Source organism: Coptis chinensis, chromosome 3 (assembly GCF_015680905.1).
Source record: "Coptis chinensis isolate HL-2020 chromosome 3, ASM1568090v1, whole genome shotgun sequence".
In the NCBI taxonomy this organism is placed as follows: Eukaryota; Viridiplantae; Streptophyta; class Magnoliopsida; order Ranunculales; family Ranunculaceae; genus Coptis; species Coptis chinensis.
In genome coordinates this window covers 30,316,530-30,337,292 of record NC_141458.1, presented here as the reverse complement: position 1 = coordinate 30,337,292, position 20,763 = coordinate 30,316,530, and the positions used below count along the sequence as shown (strand labels likewise).

General features: G+C 37.1%; 1 long non-coding RNA gene across 2 annotated transcripts; it reads right to left on the bottom strand.

Moving 5' to 3' along the window:
- Positions 1-15,873: 15,873 nt before the first annotated feature.
- On the bottom strand, positions 15,874-18,064 carry LOC147509106 (uncharacterized). 2 transcript variants are annotated; one of them, XR_015216498.1, is made up of 4 exons: positions 17,931-18,064; positions 17,609-17,723; positions 17,017-17,283; positions 15,874-16,570 (listed from the first exon to the last, which is right to left on the bottom strand). It is a non-coding gene; the product is annotated as an uncharacterized LOC147509106 (long non-coding RNA). The 2 variants fall into 2 exon arrangements; XR_015216497.1 differs by lacking the exon at positions 15,874-16,570 and having other exon boundaries at positions 16,845-17,283.
- Between the last annotated feature and the right edge of the window lie 2,699 nt (positions 18,065-20,763).

Genomic DNA, 20,763 nt, shown 5'->3' with positions numbered 1-20,763 from the left:
GTGTTTTATCCCTATACCTAATATGAGGGGGAACATATTTGTTAACCGTTGCTTTATCTTTTATCACTTTCCAACTAGGTTTTCATATTGGAACCTCTACAGTGTAGGTCTTCAATTTCTATGACATTATTTGGTAAGGTAAGGTATCATTTATAGTTTCATGGGTGATCTTTAGGCATAGTAACTTGGTTATCAACTACTCTCCCCGAGCGAACGGGTAGTAGTGACTCACCGTAGGTCCCCTTGGTTTATATTACCATTACAATCAATACTTTTTATTTCGGCGGTGTTTGTTAACTTAGGATTAGACACACGCTTGACTTGGAAACACTGTAGGTTTGGTTATTATTTTGGTTAGAAGACATGTCAATAACCTTTTGGCACAAAGACTGCATCATTTGCATCGTTTGTTTCATCATATTAGAGTTTTGATCATCTTGATCTTTCATCAAGTTGGAGTTTTGTTGCATAATTTGATTTTGTTTCTCCAACAAGGTCACTACTACTTTGTCCGTAGATGGTTGTATTGGAATTAAAAAGCTTGTTGGCGTTCATGTCTTGATGTTGATAGTTCTGGGGTTATGGGTACTAAACCTCTATTCCGGTCACCTAAGTTCCCTTGTCCTTGATGTTGAGTTAACTGGTTGAAGTGTGATGGTTGTGGTGGTGTTTGTGCATAGAAGAGGACAATAGAAGTCGGAATGCTCAAGACTACAAATGCACATTACAACGAGTAGAGTTAATGTTCATGACCGAGTGGGTTGTTGTTGAACGAGATGGCATCTACCTTTTTAGTGAGGGCATCGATAAGAGTTTTAAGCTTCGGGATCATGTTTAACCTCAAGAGAAGAAGGAGAGGAGCCGGGAGGAATCGTTACCTCCCCAATTGTTATTCTTCTTAGATTGATCTTCTAAGAATTTATAAGCCTCCAAGGCTCCTTTTACTAAGAAAACTACCCCACCATGATATCTAGAACCTCCTTATGATAATGTGAAAGCCCCTTGAAGAAAGCACGAACAAAGCGTGTCTTTTCGCAAGATTATGATCTTGCGGCATTCAATGAGAAGATCAGTGAAATGATTCCAGGCCTCTGAAAAGGATTCATGAGGATTCTGGCTGAAGAAATGAATCTTGTGAAGCATTTCATCTGTCTTTAGTGGTGGGTAAAATTGTTCCATGAACAATTGAACAAGTTGAGCCCATGAGTCCACAGAGTTTGGCGTTTGGGCAGTTAACCAAGATGCCGCCTTGTCGGCTAGGGTGAAAGGAAACACCCTTAGTTTAATTTGTTCCGCACCAACCGTAGGATGATGGAATGTTGTTATGACTTGTTCAATCCTACACATGTGCTGATAAGGTTTTTCATGGTCTAAACCATGAAAAATGGGTAACAAATTAAAAATATTTGGGGATTCGAAATCCCCACTAGGTCTACAAGAAACGATGCGACTTACTTAGGCCATCGTTTAGGGCTTTATAAAAATCGAGAGAGAAGTCTCTTGTTCTTTAGCCATTGATGCAAGTGTAGTGTGTGAAATTCTAGATAGGCGTTGTTGTTTTATTTTTTACTAAAAACAAGCCTGATTATACTAGAATTAAAACTCCTCGACCAGAAGAGGCGAGGAGTGGAAGAAGGAGTACCTGAATGCCTCCTTGCTACGCGTTTGAATAGCGTCTTGTATACGCGATCTCAGTGTATTTAACAAGTTAGAAACACTGAGTAACTTGAAGAAATAAAAATTTGCATTTACCTATGAAAATTGGGCTGTTCACGCTGAATTTTCCTTCGAGGGCGCGGGTGCCCTCTGTTTTGTCGAATGTCCAAGTTTTTTGGTGTCGTCGCTTTCGGTTTGAAGCGGGTCGCGCTCCAGGGTTTTCAAGTTTTAGGCCTTTTATCTTACTCCAACAAATTTGAAATTTTTACAGTAATTTTCTAAGACGTCTATCAAGTAGCCTGTAAAATTTCAGATCAATTGGAGCTATGAAAGTCCCTCTAATGCCCTGCAAAGTTTGCAAAACAGTTTTCGGACACAATACAAACAACCGAATGGTTAACCCATCAAAACAAAGCCAAAAATTCCCAATATTTTACTGGAGACTCCTAACAGATCCTACTTATTCCTGTAAAAAATTTAGAGCAATTGGAGTTCTACAACCTCTCCTTATTGGCTGGTGTTCCAGATATTAAGTGTTTGCAACACTGCAAAAACACACTGGAAACACTCTACTATTTAGGAGGTCAAAACAAATCAAAAACTCATCAAATATTTACTACAAACTCCTGACTTAGGATAGATACTCCTGTAAAAATTATAGAATTTTTAGAACTCCCTAAGTAACCTTACTCATCTGTTTTTCAAGAACATACGGTGTGAAAACTGAAATGCAGCACCGTAAAGATCGTATTTTTTTCACAAGATAAACCAACTTTGAAAAATCTGAAAATATTCCAGTAAATCAACAACACATTAAATATTATGTATGAAATTTTTCAGAATTTTTAAAAATTTAAAAATACCTTCACTGCAGTGTTTTTCTCTGTGAATCCAAGAGCTCTATGCTATGCCTGAAAACGTTGAACAGGTTCGAAAATTCAAGAAATAAGAATGAAAAATTAAAAGGGTGGATGGGTAGAGAATGAGGTATTTCCCCTTGGATTCAAGCAATTGAATTCTTGTCTTGAACGAGATTAAGATGGCAGCAGCGCCATTTGATAACAGTTATTTTACGTATTCTAACTATCTATGCGTAAACACAAATAATCAATTTACGTAAATACGTGTTTATATCAATATTCCTACTCTCAATAACGTAATATATTAGAGTCGATTAGCTCCACTCTTAAACCCTCAAGACTTAACTAGAATTCAACTACTCGACACAAGGAACAATGGTGAGAGTAATGGGTGATGTGAAATTTCTAATATCATTATACTATTATTTCTATATGAAATTGAATACAACATAATATAAAGATTCTAACTTTATGAAATTTAATTAAACAATAATCCAACCCAACATCAATAACTACGAAATGACTAACAACCAAGAAATGAAATTAGATCTAAGCAATAGATAAATGACAAAATCGAATTTGATCAATAATAAACTACTTAATTTATCTAATGAAGCAATAACAATATTTTAATACTTTAAATTAAAACAAGGGAAATGAAAACTAATTAAAATGGAGATTTAATTCTAGATCTAAAAATTATTCTAACCCTAAACTCCATTAACATTAGCTTCCTAACCTAACTTATTTTTTCTAACCTAACTATCTACCATTAACAAAGAGCTAAGCTTTTGTTTTATACTTTCGGATCCAAAAATCGTGCATGGGCTTGGAGCCATGTTTTGGGCTAGAGAATCGTGCCCAAAAAACCCAATTCTTCGATCCAAAAGGCCTATTCAAATTTGTAGTTGACTTCGACAGACTTTTTGTCCACTTCTGCTCCTCTGATTGTGCCAAGGCTTGGACCATTGGAAAGCTCTTTCTGAGCCGGTCGTTTTGACGTAAGGTAGGCCCAATTCCGAGGTCTGAGTCCAAAGATATGGTCTTCGGAAGTTCTGTTGACTTTGTGCACTGTTTCTGCCCGCGTGGACTTTGACTTTTCATCTTTTGACCGGGCTTTACAGAGGCTTTGTCTTCTTGAAAATTGGCCTTTAATCATAGAACTCCTTAGCAACCGACCTTTGCTCCTTTATCTCGCTAAAGTGGCACATTTCTGCACATAATGGACTTTGAAGCCTGAAATGCATAAAAACACGTAATCAGTATTAACTCTTACTTATTATTCACATAATTGGTCTAAAACTACGATTGTTAAGGGGTTAAAACTACAGTTTTGGGCTCTTATCACTAAGCTTATGCAAAGTGGTGCCTTTCCGACAAGGTGGAAGATCAAGTTCCTCCTAAAAAAGAAAGCAATTAGAAATGAGAAAGGTACTAGTTGATAAATGATATTATGAATTTAATAATTTTGGGTCAATTTGAGATACCCCCCTATTTGAGAAGTTTTTTTTGAGATACCCCCCAGTTTTGAAAATCGAGAGAGATACCCCCCAACTAACGTCTCCCATCAGTGAATTAGTTTCTACTGACCAAAACACCCCTATGTCCATTTGAGGAGTTTGCTAACGTGGATTAACTGTCCACGTAATCATTTAAGCAGCACCATTGATCTAACCAACGGATGTGATGATTTAAATGTTATAGAGTTTTACAGGGGGGTATCTCAAATAGTTTTACATTGTCGTGCACAGCTTATACATTGTCGTATATAAGCTTATATATAGTGTCTTGAACAACCTGTTCCTGGGTAGCTTATATACGACAATGTATAAGCTGTGCACGACAATGTAAAAGTATTTGAGATACCCCCCCTGTAAAACTCTATAATGGTTAAATCATCACATATGTTGGTTAGATCAATGGTGCTGCTTAAATGATTACGTGGACAATTAATCCACGTTGGCAAACTCCTCAAATTGACACAGGGGTATTTTGGTCAGTAGAAACTAATTCACTGACGGAGACGTTAGCTGGGGGGGGGGGGTATCTAAAAAAACTTCTCAAACAGGAGGGTATCTCAAATTGACCCAATAATTTTTCAAGTTAAAAAAATGATATGAATTAAAAAGATGATATGGATCAGACTTGTACATACCAAGATGCAGTCCCGCAATTTATCCTTGAGGTTCTTATCAATAGTATCAAGAGTAGGCCAATCGCAACATGTTATTGGTATGTGCATTCTAACCACCTTCCCTATAGCTGTAACATACTTTGCTTTATTCTCTCCAATAGGTTGTCCATTGTCATTGAATTCTACTAGTTTTCGTGGACCTTGGTAATTAAAACAAACACTTTAGCAATCAATAAGAAGCATTCATAAGAGAATTAATGAGTAGTGGTTTACCTCATTCTTGTGTCACACTACCTTCTTCATCAGGTGACTCGCCTTGTTCAAGCTAGTCACTTGGGTCTAATCCGTGTGACATGACGAGTTACTTTTATCTAGACGCGTAACAAAGGTAACGAATTTAACACAAATAAATATGTATAACTAAGAGAGATGTTATACAGTAGCTTAAAACAATTATATGATTTCAATGTGAACTAACAAAGTGAAGAAATGACAACTAAACACATTCGTGTATTAGTTAGCGCAAGTACATCATGTTTATAGAGTGACCAAAAGAAACCAAAATAGACCAAAACGACAAAGTAATCAAATCCATTCTTCATCATCTTCTACTAGAATGTCCTCCAATAAGTTTAGGGATGAAGAGTCTTCCTTTGTTCTAGCCTCTTCATAAGCATCAACCTCCTGACTTAACTTCTTTGGTGCATCCAACATAACATGCCAATTATCTCTACTCAAATCTTTGCAATAGAAGACTTGTTTAGCTTTAGAATCAAGAATAAATGGTTCATCATCTTCACTTGTACTTCTCTCGAACCTCCCAAGATTCACAAATACCAATTTTGTTTCTGGATCAATTGTGCATCTAATAAGTGCTCAAAAAGTGCAATTTAACCTTCGATTATGCCTCTTGTTTAGCCATCTTAGTGGATTAATAGTGTTTGTAAGTTATGTTTTATGATTCTACAGGTGAAAAAGATAGTTTTGTGGAATATTAGAGAAAAAGGGGTAAAACGGAGCAATTCGGAGCATTAAGGATCACATAGGAAGCCCGTGGATAATCATGGAGAAGGCCAAGGAATTGAAGCTATCAAAGATGCAACTTTGACCTATTTTAAAGCCTATTTAGAAGCCCAAGGCAAAAGAATTAGTTGCTTGGACCAAAGCCCGTAAAAGAGGATAGAAGGATAGAGCAAAAGTGGGAAAATAGACTTCCGCGTCTTGGACACAAGGATCGTGCGTCCAGACGCAATGCTCGCGTCTGAGATGCAAGGATCGTGCATACATACGCATGAACTGACACTGTAGCCACTTCCTTCTCAGTTTTGGAGATGAAGTTGGACTCTGAAAGAAGTTGATTTGTATTAGGAAACAAATGGTGGTTTGGAATGCTTCTAGAACTCATTATAACCCCTATAAATAAAGGACTTAAGTGCCTTATGTAACTGGCCAATTCATTATAACCCCTATAAATAAAGGACTTAAGTGCCTTAAGTGACTTGAGGCAGAGAGAGATTAATAGTAAAATATTCCGTTTTAACTAGTCGAGTCTTAATAAGTTAGTCTTTCTAGTCTTATGTTTTTCGACTCTTCTTTTTCTCGTTCTTCGTGTTCTTCCTTCTTTATGGAAGACTAATCTTCTTCTTCAAGGGAGGAGATGAAGCCGATCCTTAAGGTTTAACGATTCTTCTGGTTCATGGTGTTCTTCAATCAGATTAGTTCTTTATGTTTTTAGTTATTAGTTCCATTGCCCACACCAGGAGATGGAAGTATAGAATAGGGTTTATGTTTTGCAATATTAATATCATGCTAGTGTTCTTTACTTTTCTTCTCGTAGTATAGTTCTTTAGAGTCAGGAAAGTATTCTTTGTGTTGCCTTAGAAGGGGTAGCTCAGGGAGTAGCTGCCTAGGGGAAGTATTCTTTGTGTTTGCCTTAAGTGGTGATTCATTGAATGGCCGCCTTATTAGGAAGTACTCCTTGATGTTGCTCTCGGTATTACATTGAATGGTTCCCCGAGCTTACATAAAAGGAAAGAAGATATTAATAACATAAATATAGGAACAACCTTAAGTAGAATTAATTGTTAATGATGTTTTGTCCAAGAAGGCACCGGCAGTCGCTTGATTGCCTAATTGTAGTCTACTTGTAAGAACAACCATGAAGCAGAAGGTCATAGATAAAAAGTATTGGTGGATTATAATCTCTTGAATTCCATCTCTTATAAATTATCAATAGTTTAGTTAGTTTAGTTTAGTTTAGCATTAGAATTTAAAATCTCTACAATCATAATTATCCCTCAAACCCCCTTTCCAGTCCTGTCCTTCACATAACATACACTTAAAAGTGGAACGATACCCTACTCATCCTTTACTTATTGAGGGATAATTAGGTTTTGATACACTTCTATTTGTTCAACGACCATCATCTATCTACATCATCCATATACCATTTCATAAACACAAAAAGAAGCAAGGTCAAATGGCGCCGCTGCCGTTTTAAGTTGTTTATGTTTAATATTTTCTTTCAAGATTAGAAGTTTGGATCTTAAGGTAATTTTAGCCGCATCATCCGTCCTTTTGAGAAAGAGAGAAACTTGAAAGATATCTCGAAGGCAAGATATACCATCCAGGTTAGTCGAATCTTCATTCTTTTTATTTCATTCTTAGTATAACTGCATCGTAGTTTAGTATTATTACTTTCTAGTATAATTGCATTTATGACATTTTCAACAATTGAAGATGTAAGCTAACACAAAGAAACATCAAACTCTAGTGTTTTTTGTCTGAATCTTGACAAACGGACTATCGTCTATGGGCCGTGGTACTTAAGCAATCCAAGTGATTCACCATAACCCTAGAAAAGACAGCTTTAGACAACGGGAGAGATACTAGCTGCAAAGCCCAACCCAGTTGAAGGAAAGTAGTTTTACATTTTAGTATAATTTAGAATAGTTGCATATTATTCAAGCATTGTAGGATAGTTTTTCGTCATTTTCGCATAGCATTTTCTAGTGTATGCCCCGTCGTCTATATCATCATCCGGTAAGAACACAACAGTGGACAAGGTTTAACAACCGACTCACAAGAATACTAGACGAGATTGATACAATGGCCGCACGCAATGATGGAGGTGTTATGGACACCAATAATCCTGAAGCTATCCCACCTATGCAAGCACAACAGAGGAAGAAGTTGAGTGATTTCTATTCACCAATCATTAGAGATCCACCTAACAATATTGTTTTTCTAGAGATAGAAGCTAACCAGTTTGAACTTAGAGCATCAGTAATCTCTATGCTTCTAAAGTTCAATGGTTCAGACAATGTTCAGCCTTATGTCCACATGAACAAATTTCTATTAGTCCTCAGAACTTTCAAGAACCAGAATATCAGGGATGAGAGTATCAAGTTAATTCTTTTTCCACTCTCACTCGAAGGTAAAACATCTGAATGATTAACTACACAGCCGATCAATTAAATCAATAACTGGGAGAAGTTGAGAACAAAGTTTATGAACAAGTTCTACGCACCCCAGAAGACAGATGCCATGCAGCAAGCCATCAGCAATTTCAAAGGGAAGGTGGCTGAAGAATATCATCAAAGCTGGGAGAAATTCAATAATCTGCTAGTTTCATGTCCACATCATGGTTATGATAAGAGCACACTGGCTCATTTTTTCTTTTGAGGACTCGCTGCTATGAACAAGCAGATGATACAGTCAATGCATCAGGGTAAGTTTACATCATTGGATGGAGAGGAAGCCTACAACTTTCTCGAGAACTTAGCTGAAGACACTCAACAATGGAGTACTAGCAACGAGGACGTAGCTAGAGTGGAAGGGGTGCCGAAGCAATTTGGTAACCAAAATCTTGAAAACCCAAATCAAGCGATGTTATCAATTATGGCAAGCCTATCAATAGGACTTGAAACTCTGAATAAGAAGTTTGATCAGTTCTCCATGAATCCTCCAAAAGCAAACAATTTCCAAGCTAAACCGCAGCCATCCAAGCCTTGTTATGTCATTTGTGAGCTATGTTCTGATGAAGGTCACACCACTGAAGAGTGTTCGTACTATATGGATACTAATGCAGAGGCATGTAGTATCAACTCTTTAGGAAGAAATAACCAGTTCAATTAGGGATAGAATTATTGGAAGCCACAAATTACAAATCAGAGAAATTTTCCTCCAGGTTTCCAGAATCAGTCTAATCAATTCGAATAACCAGTATCAGTTCCAAGACCGCAATACCAAACCAACGCAAAAAGAGAGTTAGTACCATATCTTATGAGTGGATACATTGCCCTTACGCCTCAGTCGAGCAAAGCAGTTATCCCATATATGGAAGAAGTTATCACTACCATTGTCAATGAGCTGAAACAGACAAATCAAAGAACCCAGAAGCTGGAGAATAACTTTAGTGTCATTCAAGGCCAGATAGGGCAAATCGCTGCCGCCTTGACGGAAAGATCCGAAGGAGCATTACCAAGCTAGCTGGAGCCAAATCCGAAAGGAAGAGGTGTCTTGCAGGTGGATAACCTGGAGATTACTAAGTCGAATGACCAAGTTAATGCTGTCACCACTCTGAGGTCAGGCAAGAAAGTTGATAACAAGATTGTCTATGAACCAGGAAAAGATTCTGCGGAGCCTAAGGTAACTTATGTCCCCACTATCCCACCCAATTCTAACATTCCAGATATATCTAGTGGTGTGCCACCTGCTGAAGAAACTATTGCAAAAGAAGTTGAAGTAACGACTGTGGAAGTAAGTAAGAAGAAGCCATCACGAGTGACTCCACCTGTCACTCCACTATCTGTTACCAAGCTAACCGAAGCCGAAAGAAGAGAACCGATATTGAAAAATCCGCCAGCACCGTTTCCTTCGAAACTAGTGAATACCAGAAAAGATGACCAGTACAAGGAGATTTGCGATGTATTTCAGAATTTGCATATTAATATCCCATTTCTAACTGCCATCAATCAAGTTCACTCGTATTCCAAGTTCTTGAAAGATCTAGTGAATAAGAAGACCAACATTTTGAAAGAAGCTTTTATCGCTCAACGATGTTCATCGTACCTACAAAATCTATCGGTTATGAAACTGAAAGATCCTGGAAGTCCAACTGTTACATGCAGAATTGGAGATTCTTTGGAGGAACAAGCTTTATTAGATTTGGGTGCCAGTGTGAATCTTCTACCATATTTCGTCTACGAGAAGTTGGGCTTGAAGGATCTAAAACCGACTGATGTTACTTTACAGTTGGAAGATAGATCAGTGAAGATACCTAGAGGACTAATTGAAGACGTCATAGTCAAGATCAAAGATTTCTATTATCCGGTTGATTTCATAGTACTCGACACAGAACCAACATCTGGTAGGCAGATACCAATCACTCTAGGCAGACCATTCTTGGCCACTGCAAATACACTCATCAACTGTCGAAACGGTAATATGACGTTATCCTTTTGTAATATGAAAGTCGAGACCAATATTTTCCATACGTTACAGCAACCACAGGAGGTGTGTGCTGTGAACGAGGTTTGTATGATTGAAGCGTTATCACAGGATTATCTGACTCATTCATATCCTGCTGACGAGTTATTGAAAGCTCTGACAGACTCAAATTGTGAGGAACTTAGTGTTGAGGCAATCAATGCGATTTTGGATTCATCACCTGTCATGGATGACAGCAAGTTCAAAGAAAAGTTTGAATCGCCTATGCCTGATGGACCACCTAAAGAGCTTCAGAAGGAGCCGCCTAAGCTAGAATTGAAAACTTTACCGTCTACACTCAAGTATGTTTTCTTGGGAGATTTGGGAACCTACCCAGTAGTCATTGCATCAGATTTGACTGTGGAGCAGGAATCCAGGTTAGTAGCACTTTAAAAAAAACACAAGTCAGCTATAGGTTGGACAATTGATGATATCAAGGGGATCAGCCCTATGATAGTTCAACATAGGATTCATCTGGAAGAGGATTCCAAGACTTCTAAGCAACCACAGAGGAGGCTTAATCCGAAAATGAAGGAAGTAGTTAGAGAAGAGGTCGTCAAACTCCTTAACGCCGGCATTATCTACCCTATTTCTGATAGTCGATTGGGTTAGTCCAGTTCAAGTTGTGCCGAAGAAGTTCATAACCACAGTAATCAAGAATGAGAACAATGAGTTGATTCCAACCAGGATTCAGACTGGATGGAGAGTTTGCATCGATTATAGGAAGTTGAATAGCGCATCGAGAAAAGATCATTTTCCATTGCCTTTCATCGATCAGATATTAGAAAGATTAGCTGGACAAGCTTACTACTGCTTTCTTGATGGTCACTCAGGATACTTTCAGATTCATATTCACCCTGAGGACCAAGAGAAGACATTCACATGTCCTTGTGAGGATTGTCTGCATCATCTCTCCTTAGTCCTTAAACGTTGTTGCGATACCAACTTAGTTCTGAACTGGGAAAAGTGTCACTTCATGGTAAAGGAAGGGATACTGCTGGAAGGAATTCTAGTAGATCGAGCGAAAATGTCTACAGGAAGTAAGCATGTTGTCGAAAGATCAGTTTTAAGATGGAAACCTAAGTATTCCCCACCTGTTAGTTTATGGGATTTACTCCCTGTTGACCTTCAAAGGAAGATTATTTCTATAGGTCGTGTAGGGTTCGGTAAAAGTCCATTTGCACATAACAGGAGAGTGTGTAAGCTAGGCTGCTGTAAAAATTGCCATTCTGAAACTTGTCCGGGGTTACAACCATTAAGAGAAAATTGTTGGTACAAGGTATACTTTTGTCAATCACATGCTGAGAGAGATCAGATGAATTCCTACAAAGTGGAACCTAGTGGGTGGGAGTACTAGTCTTGAAGATCTGACTATAAAGGACTCAAAAATCTTGAGGATCTAACTTTAAAAGACTCACATTATGTCTTGGGGATCTGACGTAAAAAGACCTAAAAATTTGTTTCTTGAACTAATTCTGATATTCGGCATCAATGGTAATATCCGACCTTTATCACATCCATTTCATTTACTTCTTTATACATTGAGGTCAATGCATGCATAAGTAGGGGGAGGGTGTACTTGAGAAATGAATTTCGAAAATTAGTTTTAAAAAAAAAACAAAAATATTTTTGGTTTCTATATCAGTAGCATGAGAAAAATGAATTTTAATGATAAGTCTAGGATATATTCTATACTGCTTAGTGTTGAGTTTGATAGATAGTTGATATTATTGATTTCATTACTGCTTAGACTATTTATTATGCTCGGACATAGTTCTTATTGATAGAATTCTTTATCAAGGCACCACCATAGTACTTGGTCAGTTTTGTGTACTTTTGCTAGAAGAGAGATTTAAACCCCTAGTAAATTGGAAGTAGAATTTTTAGACTTAGCCCATAAGACTTGAGCTTTATACCCATTCTTTGGAGAGTTCTTACGAAAAATCCGAGTCTTAGTGACTTAACATCTTTCAGTTCTTTATGTTGTTGTAATATAGTTTCATTATTCGTTGATTTGGTTAATCACGAAGTGACATCAACTGGGGAGATAGCCATTAGGTCTTGTAGTCTATTCGAAACAGAGTATCATACTGATATGTCAAGTAGTGAACCCATTCAGCCTTTATCCCACCTAGTAGGACCATCATGTTAAACCCTTTTGAGCCTTACAATAAGCCATTTTCTTTCATAAAACCCTTTACCCGTCACCCAACTCCAGACAAGGAGAATAGCTAAAATCTTTATCAGCCATACCCATATGTTTCTGAGAATACGAGGGGCACAAAGAGGAAGAAAGACCACAAAAGGAAGATTACAAGGAAATATCAGAGAGATACAATGAAGTCCATCATTCTGTTCAAAGTGAAAGAAGCTAGTGGAAAACAAGCATATCCAGTACTAATAAAGGATATACCACTGAGCTTTAAAAAAAAAAAAAAAAAAAAAAAAAAAAAAATTGAACAAAATGGATGGAAAAGCTAAGACAAAGGAAGAATTTTCTCTGCAATACAGAATTTGAAGAAATCTTCCAAAGAAAGAAGCAAAACCCTTAGTGTTTTTCAGAAACAACCTTAGAATCCTTTTTACCTTTCCTTCATAAACCAATACCCAAGCCAAGTTACAATCCATGACTTATCACTACAAAGATGGTACCTAAGTCTAGAATAGGTGAGAGGATGCTAAAGTGAAGGACCCGACACTTCATATGTGATTGACATTCTTTCCATGAGACTACTTTCATTCAGAAGTCTGTTTTTCAAGGTAGTATGTGGGATGTTCGTATGCATTATTCTTTTCCCCACATACATGAGGTAAAATAGTAGACCATCTTCTGAGAGATTCTTTGTTGAGAGTATGACCGGTGAGGATTGAAAGTCGAGATTATCTGTCTAAAGGTAAACTAGGGATTCCATTTTTTTGGATAGGAGAGTATAAGAGATTGACTAAGTACAGACATAAGTCTTGATTGAGAATTTTGTCAATTTTTACTATCTCCCATCATAATCTATGAGTCTTTGCAGCAATGTAGTTCGCAATGGATACCGTCTGTTGGAGTAAGCACTAAGTGGGTAAGGAATTTCTCTCTCTGAAAAATACTATCATTCTTGAACATGCTATTGATTGATTTTGTGGGTATATCACCTGAAAACCCTCACGAGACTATAACTCGTCCTTTTTGGGGAACTTAAAGGTTTAAAGCCTTGTTGCATATGGTAAATGCAATCGCGATGCCTGTGAAAGTGAGTTAGAATTTTATTTTTGTTATTAGGATGTGATTTTGATCACTTATCTATTTTTATCTTATTTGCTAAGAGACTAGCAAAAGGCTAGTTGGGAGTTGTGATAAGTGCTCAAAAAGTGCAATTTAACCCTCGATTATGCCTCTTGTTTAGCCATCTTAGTGGACTAATAATGTTTGTAAGTTATGTTTTAAGATCTACAGGTAAAAAAGAGAGTTTTGTAGAATATTATAGAAAAAGGGGTAAAATGGAGCAATTCGGAGCATTAAGGATCACATGGGAAGCCCGTGGACAATCATGGAGAAGGCCAAGGAATTGAAGCTATTAAAGATGCGACTTGGACCTATTTTAAAGCCTATTTAGAAGCCCAAGGCCAAAGGATTCGTTGCTTGGACCAAAGCCCGCAAAAGAGGATAAAAGGATAGAGCAGAAGATACAAAATAGGCTTACGCGTCTGGGACGCATGGATGCATGGATCGAGCGTCCAGACGCATTGATTAAGTCTGGGACGCATGAATAGTGTGTCCAGACGCATGAATCGACACTGTAGCCAATTTCTTCTCAGTTTTGAAGATGAAATTGAACTCTGAAAGAAGTCTATTTGTATTAGGAAACAAATGATGGTTTGGAATGCTTCTAGAGCTCATTGTAACCCCTATAAATAGAAGACCTAAGTGCCTCATGTAGATGGCCAATTCACTTATATTCTTGTCTCCAGAACTTGAGGCAGAGATAGATTAAGGTTTTTATTTATTACAATTGAATATCATGCTAGCTTAGGGTTTTATTTATTGCAAATGAATATTTGATAGTGACATGCTTTTATTTATTGTAATTGAATATAATGCTAGAATAGGGTTTTATTTATTGTAATTGAATATTATACTATTATTCTCTACTTTTCTTCTAGTTGTGTACTGTTTTAGAGTAAGAGAAGTTTTCTTTGTGTTTGCCTTAGATGGTGATTCATTGAATAGCTGCCCAAGCTCACATAAAAGGAAAGAAGATACTAGTAACATGAACATAGGAACAACCTTGAGTAGAGTTAATTGTTAACGATGTTTCATCCAAGAGGGTATCGGCACTCACTCGATTACCCGATTGCAGTCTACTTAGATAACAACATGAAGCAAAAGGTCATTGAATCAAAAGCATTGGTGGATTTGAATCTCTTGAATCTATCTCTCTCATATTCTCTCCATATTTCCAATTCTTAGCTTTAGTATAAGTTTCGTTAGTTTAGTTTAGTTTAGCATTAGAATCTATTATATCTATAATCATAGTTTTTAATCCCGCAAACCCCTTTCCAGTCCTGTCCTTCATATAAACATACACTTAAAATTGGAATGATGCCCTACTCATCCTTTACTTATTGAGGGATAATTAGGTTTTGATACGCTTCTATTTGTTCAACGACCATCATCTATCTACATCTTCCATATACCATCTACACACACAAAAAAAAGAGGCGAGGTCATCTGGAACCTAAAAGGATGACTTGGATCATTTAAGAACTTCCTATAACCCATATACGAGAACTTTTTTCCATGTTTTAGCCAAACAGATTCTGTCTTCTCACTACAAATAGGGCAAGCATACCTCCCCGCGGTTTTACAACCTGAAAGATGGGCAAAGGCTGGAAAATCATGTATGGCCCATAAGCAAATTGCCTTCATTGTGAATGTCTTTTTGGTGTAGGAATCATAGATTTCAACTTCATCAGCCTACAACTGTTTTAGTTCTTCAACCAATGGCTACAAATATACATCTATGTTATCACCTGGTCCACTTGGACCCAGAATTAAAAGTGATAACATGATAAATTCTTTCCTTACACACAATGATGAAGGACGATTATATGGAGTAATCATAACTGGATAACAACTATAAGAGTTATTCTTATTCCCAAATGGATTAAATCACTACAACATAAATGGCATTTCCCATCACTTAAAAAGTGATGTCAAAAGTATAAGACATCACTTTTGAGAGTGTTGTGAATGGTGGCGACGTGAAAAGTCAGGGTTTTCCACATCACTTTTTAAACGATGTCCACAAGTGATATTACTTCACATCTCTTTTTAATTGATGTCCACAAGTGATGTTATAACTTTGCATCACTTTTTAATCGATGTCCACAAGTGATGTTAAACATTATAACATCACTTGTGGACATCGATTAAAAAGTGATGTGAAAAATCTTGACTTTTCACGTTGCCACCATTCACAACACTCTCAAAAGTGATGTCTTATAACGGTTAACATCACTTTTCATTCAGATTTCAAATTACTTGTAAAGTAATGTGAAATAACTCTATAAATCACTTTAAAAGTAATGTCCCATTTATCAAAAGAATTAAAAAAAAAAAAAAAATTGCCAGTATCATCCCAATATAATACCATTTTCCTGGTCATTTATCATCAAATAAAAATGAAATGTATCTTTAAATCACATTTAAACAGTTATGAGGTAAACCTTAAAATAACTGAATCCAAATAACCACAAGTAAACCATAAAACATGAAAGTCGGAAACATAAGTGTGTAAAGCAGTCAACAGAGTGTCAAAATCATAATAAGAACATATCACATGACAGCCAAAAGTACGATGGGAAAACCCCAACTTGATAATTAACAGCTTATAACTTGTCCTCAAATTCAGAGGGGAGGTGTCATTTGCTCCATCAAGCCCTTCCTCCTACAAATTTCAAACACAAGGGTTGCTGCTTGCGACCCAGCCTACAAAGGATCTGAGGACATCATGTCCCAGTGATCAAACACACACTGTGGGAGGCCTGTCCGGATGTTACAGCTCTGAGTTGACTGGAGAACCCAAATGACCACTGGCAAATACATTTTGATGTTATATAATGGAGTACCTGGCCTCTGCATATCCTCAAAGACATGCCCACGCTTCTGATTCAAAACACCATAAATGCCACCATGTGCCTGCTCTAGGGCCTGGATCTCGACCATGTAAACAGGCTCCAACAGCCTTGGCTTGGCAGTAATCTCTGAAGCATAGATGACTTTCCTTGCAATTGGAATGACCTGACCACCACCTCTATGAATGGCATCAGCAATTGCTCTGTGAATGACATTGCGTACTCTGCGGAAACGGTTGCCATAAATAGTAAGGCCATCATGACTTAAGTTCCAAAGGCTTTTGATACTTAGCCCTTCATAGAAGAACTAAACACCAAAGGCACCGGTAGTGACACCACCACCAGCAGTAGCAAGCACCAGCAGGTTCAAGGCAGTAGCAACACCCAACAGCAGCAACACCCAACAGCAGGTCCATGGCAGAAGTAGTGACACCAGCAGCAGCAGGCACCAGCGGCAGCAGCAACACCCCGCAGCAGCAAGCACCAAAGAGGTCCATGGCAAGAAGAAAACCACCGGCAACAACAACACCCAAGAAGAACAAGCGGGCAGGTACCAATTCAAAGAAAGAAAGACCAACACACAAAACCAGGAAAAAGAAACAATTATCAAGCCTGAAGACTTCCTAAAGCTATGTAGCAAAGATACTCCATATATAAACAAGTCTTTGTAAATGACTCAACAAAAAACAGGTCACAAATAGGATGCACAAAGAAAATCCTCGCAATGTAACTTGAAAAGTTAGAAAAACGTACATGTTTTCTGAACATTAGGCCTTCCCCTCCCAGAACCATCCTAAAAGACAGAAACAACAAGTAATTTGCTGACAGTCAGAAGGATCTTTGCACCAGTATGAGCCAGTCTTTGTATACTCTCTTCATACTATCAGGACCAGAAGAAGTGCTAGTTACATCAGCATCACCCCTTGTAGCTTGTAGGTCCAAGGCAGTTGACATGTGTTGATATGAAGACATCCGACGTGCATCTTCTAGGTTGCCAGCAATGGCAGTTGCTCTTTCTAGCTGCAAAATTGTTTAAAAGAGTATGAAAATCTTACAGTGAATAGTGATCAAGTTTCCCTCAGAGAAAACTTTTTTATTATTTGGGAATTATAAGGAACCACACAATTACATATGCTCAAGAAACATAAAAAAAAGATGAAATCATCACCACCAGGCCGTTAGGTTGGGACTTGGGACATAACACCCTATCGATACTATCTCAAAATTCATAAAACTACACCGGGTACTTCTGTCCCGAAACTCATAGTGCAATATGATTAAGCTAAGATGGTCTTAGCATTGGTGATAGCAATAAAATATAAAATATCATATATGAAGAAACTACCTCATTCTGTAACACAATATTCTCCTTAAACAATCTTCTGTTCTCATCTTGACCTTGACTACAATTTCCGCAATGCACTTTATCCCAATCTTCCTTGAGACGGCTATTCTCAACCCTGAGTGCTTCATTCTCAGTACCAAGTAAATTCAACAAGCCTTCTAATAAAATGAAGGCAGTACCAAGTAAATTCAAAATAAAAATTGCACCTTTGAAGCAAGAAAATTAAAATCAAATTGGTATCAACCCTAGTTTAGCAATGGAACCCTAGAAAATGGAAAATAGAATTCGAAAGTGATAGTTGAAGATTCGAATGGGTACTTACTAAATCGGCAGAGAGAGAAGATTGAATAGCGTCCGCAAGAGAGAACATTGAGAAGCGGCAGACGAGAAGTGTTTTTTGTTTTGAGAAGATTGAGCAGGTGCAGAAGAGAAGGAAACCTAAGTTTAGAAGAAGAAGTGTGAGAAAGAGATGGTTGTGTTTTCTGGTTTGTGGAAAATAATAGAGCGCGATTTTGTGTTGGTTTCGCTCTCCCGAAATTTCGAAGTTGTTTATGGGTTTTTGGATTTGCAACCCTTTTCACACAGTTCGGTGCAATTAATAAGTGTTACAAATTAATTTTAGAAACCAACCGAATTAAAATAACACTTAACGACATTCGAAATGTTTATTAAGCATAGGCGACTTACCAACGGCAAAAAAGTGTGACAAAGCAAAAAAAAGTGTGTGTTACAAATATCATGTTATGGTGTAGTGGGGGTTGAAGCCTTTTGAGTACGTATTGGTGGCGGTTTTTTATTTTCTATTCTTCGTTTAAGGGCGGCTAGTCTAGCAAACCAGCGTCCACCCTGTTTCATTTCTATTTAACCTAATTTTTTAGATGGTTTTTTTCTAACTAATTAACTTAATTAAGAGGTATATTAATAATAATACTTCTAGAAGTCACATTATAAGTGATTTCGAAAACTTGGCAAATTCACTTTTAAAGTGATGTTGAATATATCGATATTACATCACTTTATAAATGACACGGCGAGTGACAACACCTTTAAAGTGATGTTGAATACATAGATATTACATCACTTTATAAGTGACACAGCGAGTGACGTAAAAAAGTGTTACTACATCATTATCTCAACATCACTAATTAAAATGATGTTGTACAACTCTACTATATCAGTTTCTGAAATAAGTAATGTTAAAAAATATTTGTGATAATTATTACATCACATGTTAAGAAAAGTGATGTCATAGTTTTCTTATGACATCACTTCGCTGAAAGTGATGTAAAATTAGCGATGTCATATGTCATATTTGTTGTAGTTCCATCTGTTGCCATCCTTAATCGAACGTTACGTCTCTCGGCAGCAAACTCAGACCATTTTAAATTTACTGAATTCTAGCAAGATGAATCAATTGGATGACGCATATAACGTTGATAAAAAATGGCATTCACATTCGCATTCGCATGCCATACCATACTCTCTACAATCCATAGAATGCTATACATTTTTTGCAACCTTTCAGTGATAGGAAAATACCTTAGCTTCCTCCAAGGTAAAGGCTTAGCTTTCTGCTTTGAGTCATCTACTGGCTTTGAAGTATCCACCGGTTTCCATCTACTTTCACCACAAGTGGGGCAACTGACCATATTCTTATATTTATCTCCCCAATATAAAATACAGTCATTACGACATGCGTCGATAATTTCACAGTTCATACGTAAAGGTTTGATCAAGTTTTTAGCATCATAGGTTTTCTCTGGCACTGTATTCTCTTATGGTAATACCCTTTTAAGAAATACCAACAACTCAGTGAAGCTACTATCAGACCACCTATTTCTGGCCTTCATGCTCAACAATTCAATGGCCACCGACAATTTCGAATCTTCATTTCGACATGATGGATATAACGGTCTTAATACATCCTCCATCAACTTGTTATACTGAATATCTTGCTGAATACCATTCGAAACTTGGCCATCATCTCCCATATCATCTCCACTATCATCTCTAGCATCAATCTCATCAAGACATGCATCTAAGTCAGTCGGATGACTTCTTTGAAATGTGTCATTTAACATCTCTTCCATTCTATTTTGAATACCTTCCTGATCCTTACTACTTGAAGTAGTTGGAGCTGCAACACTGCCACGCCTAGAAAATGATTCCCCATGGTGGACCCATGTTGTATACGACTCATCTATACCGTCACATACCAAATGATCAATAATACCACTTGTTGTTGCTTTCCCTCCAAGATTATGGCAGTTTACACAAGGTCACCAATACCAATTGAGTTCTTTTCCCAAGGTGTCTTGTGTGAACTGAATGAATAAGATAATGCCTTTAAGGTATAAAGGAGATGAAGTCGGTTCCTTCATCCAGTTCTTGCTTGGGATTGTCGAAGACATTATCTACTTAAATAAATTCAAAGAAAAGGAAGGAAAAATATTAATATGAAAGCAGATGGAATATGCAAGTAAAAACCATAAAGGTTTTAGGAAAATAAGATATACTACAAAACGAGTTGTTAGGTATAGAGGTGTTTCCAAACATGAAAGGCGCATTGTTAGATAGAGAGGTGTACTGAATTATTTCTATAACGGCAGGCTCATACTTGTAAACTAGATTGGCTTGTGTATTAAATTCACATTTTCTATGCTATTCATTTGTAGTTCACAGCCATAATAGGTTGACTGGAGTTGTAATGTTGAGTTTTCCTTACACCCTGAAGGCTTCTACCAATCAAGGCTGAATATTATTTTGGTCCCTTAAGATGACTACCCTACTAGCTTTTTCCAAAGGACAGAATGAAACCATGATGTACATATCTTGGTACTAAGTCTAAAAACATCTTATAAATATTCACAAGCAAATATTAACATGCTAAAACAACAAACGTTCAATTCTCTTACTTTACAATTAGTCCTAGATAATTAGATAACTGGTACAAATATTAGATTTCACATTAATCACATCCAAAATGCAGATAAACAACAAGAAAAAATAAATAAAATAGTCTCAAACATGAGCAGTAAATAGGTCAGTGAACAAGGTGAAGCACACAAACATCTAAAACGAAGCTAGGACAGCACATAAACAGAAGAATTCACACATTCAAGTACAATAGTTTGATTAGAATAAATATAAAAGAC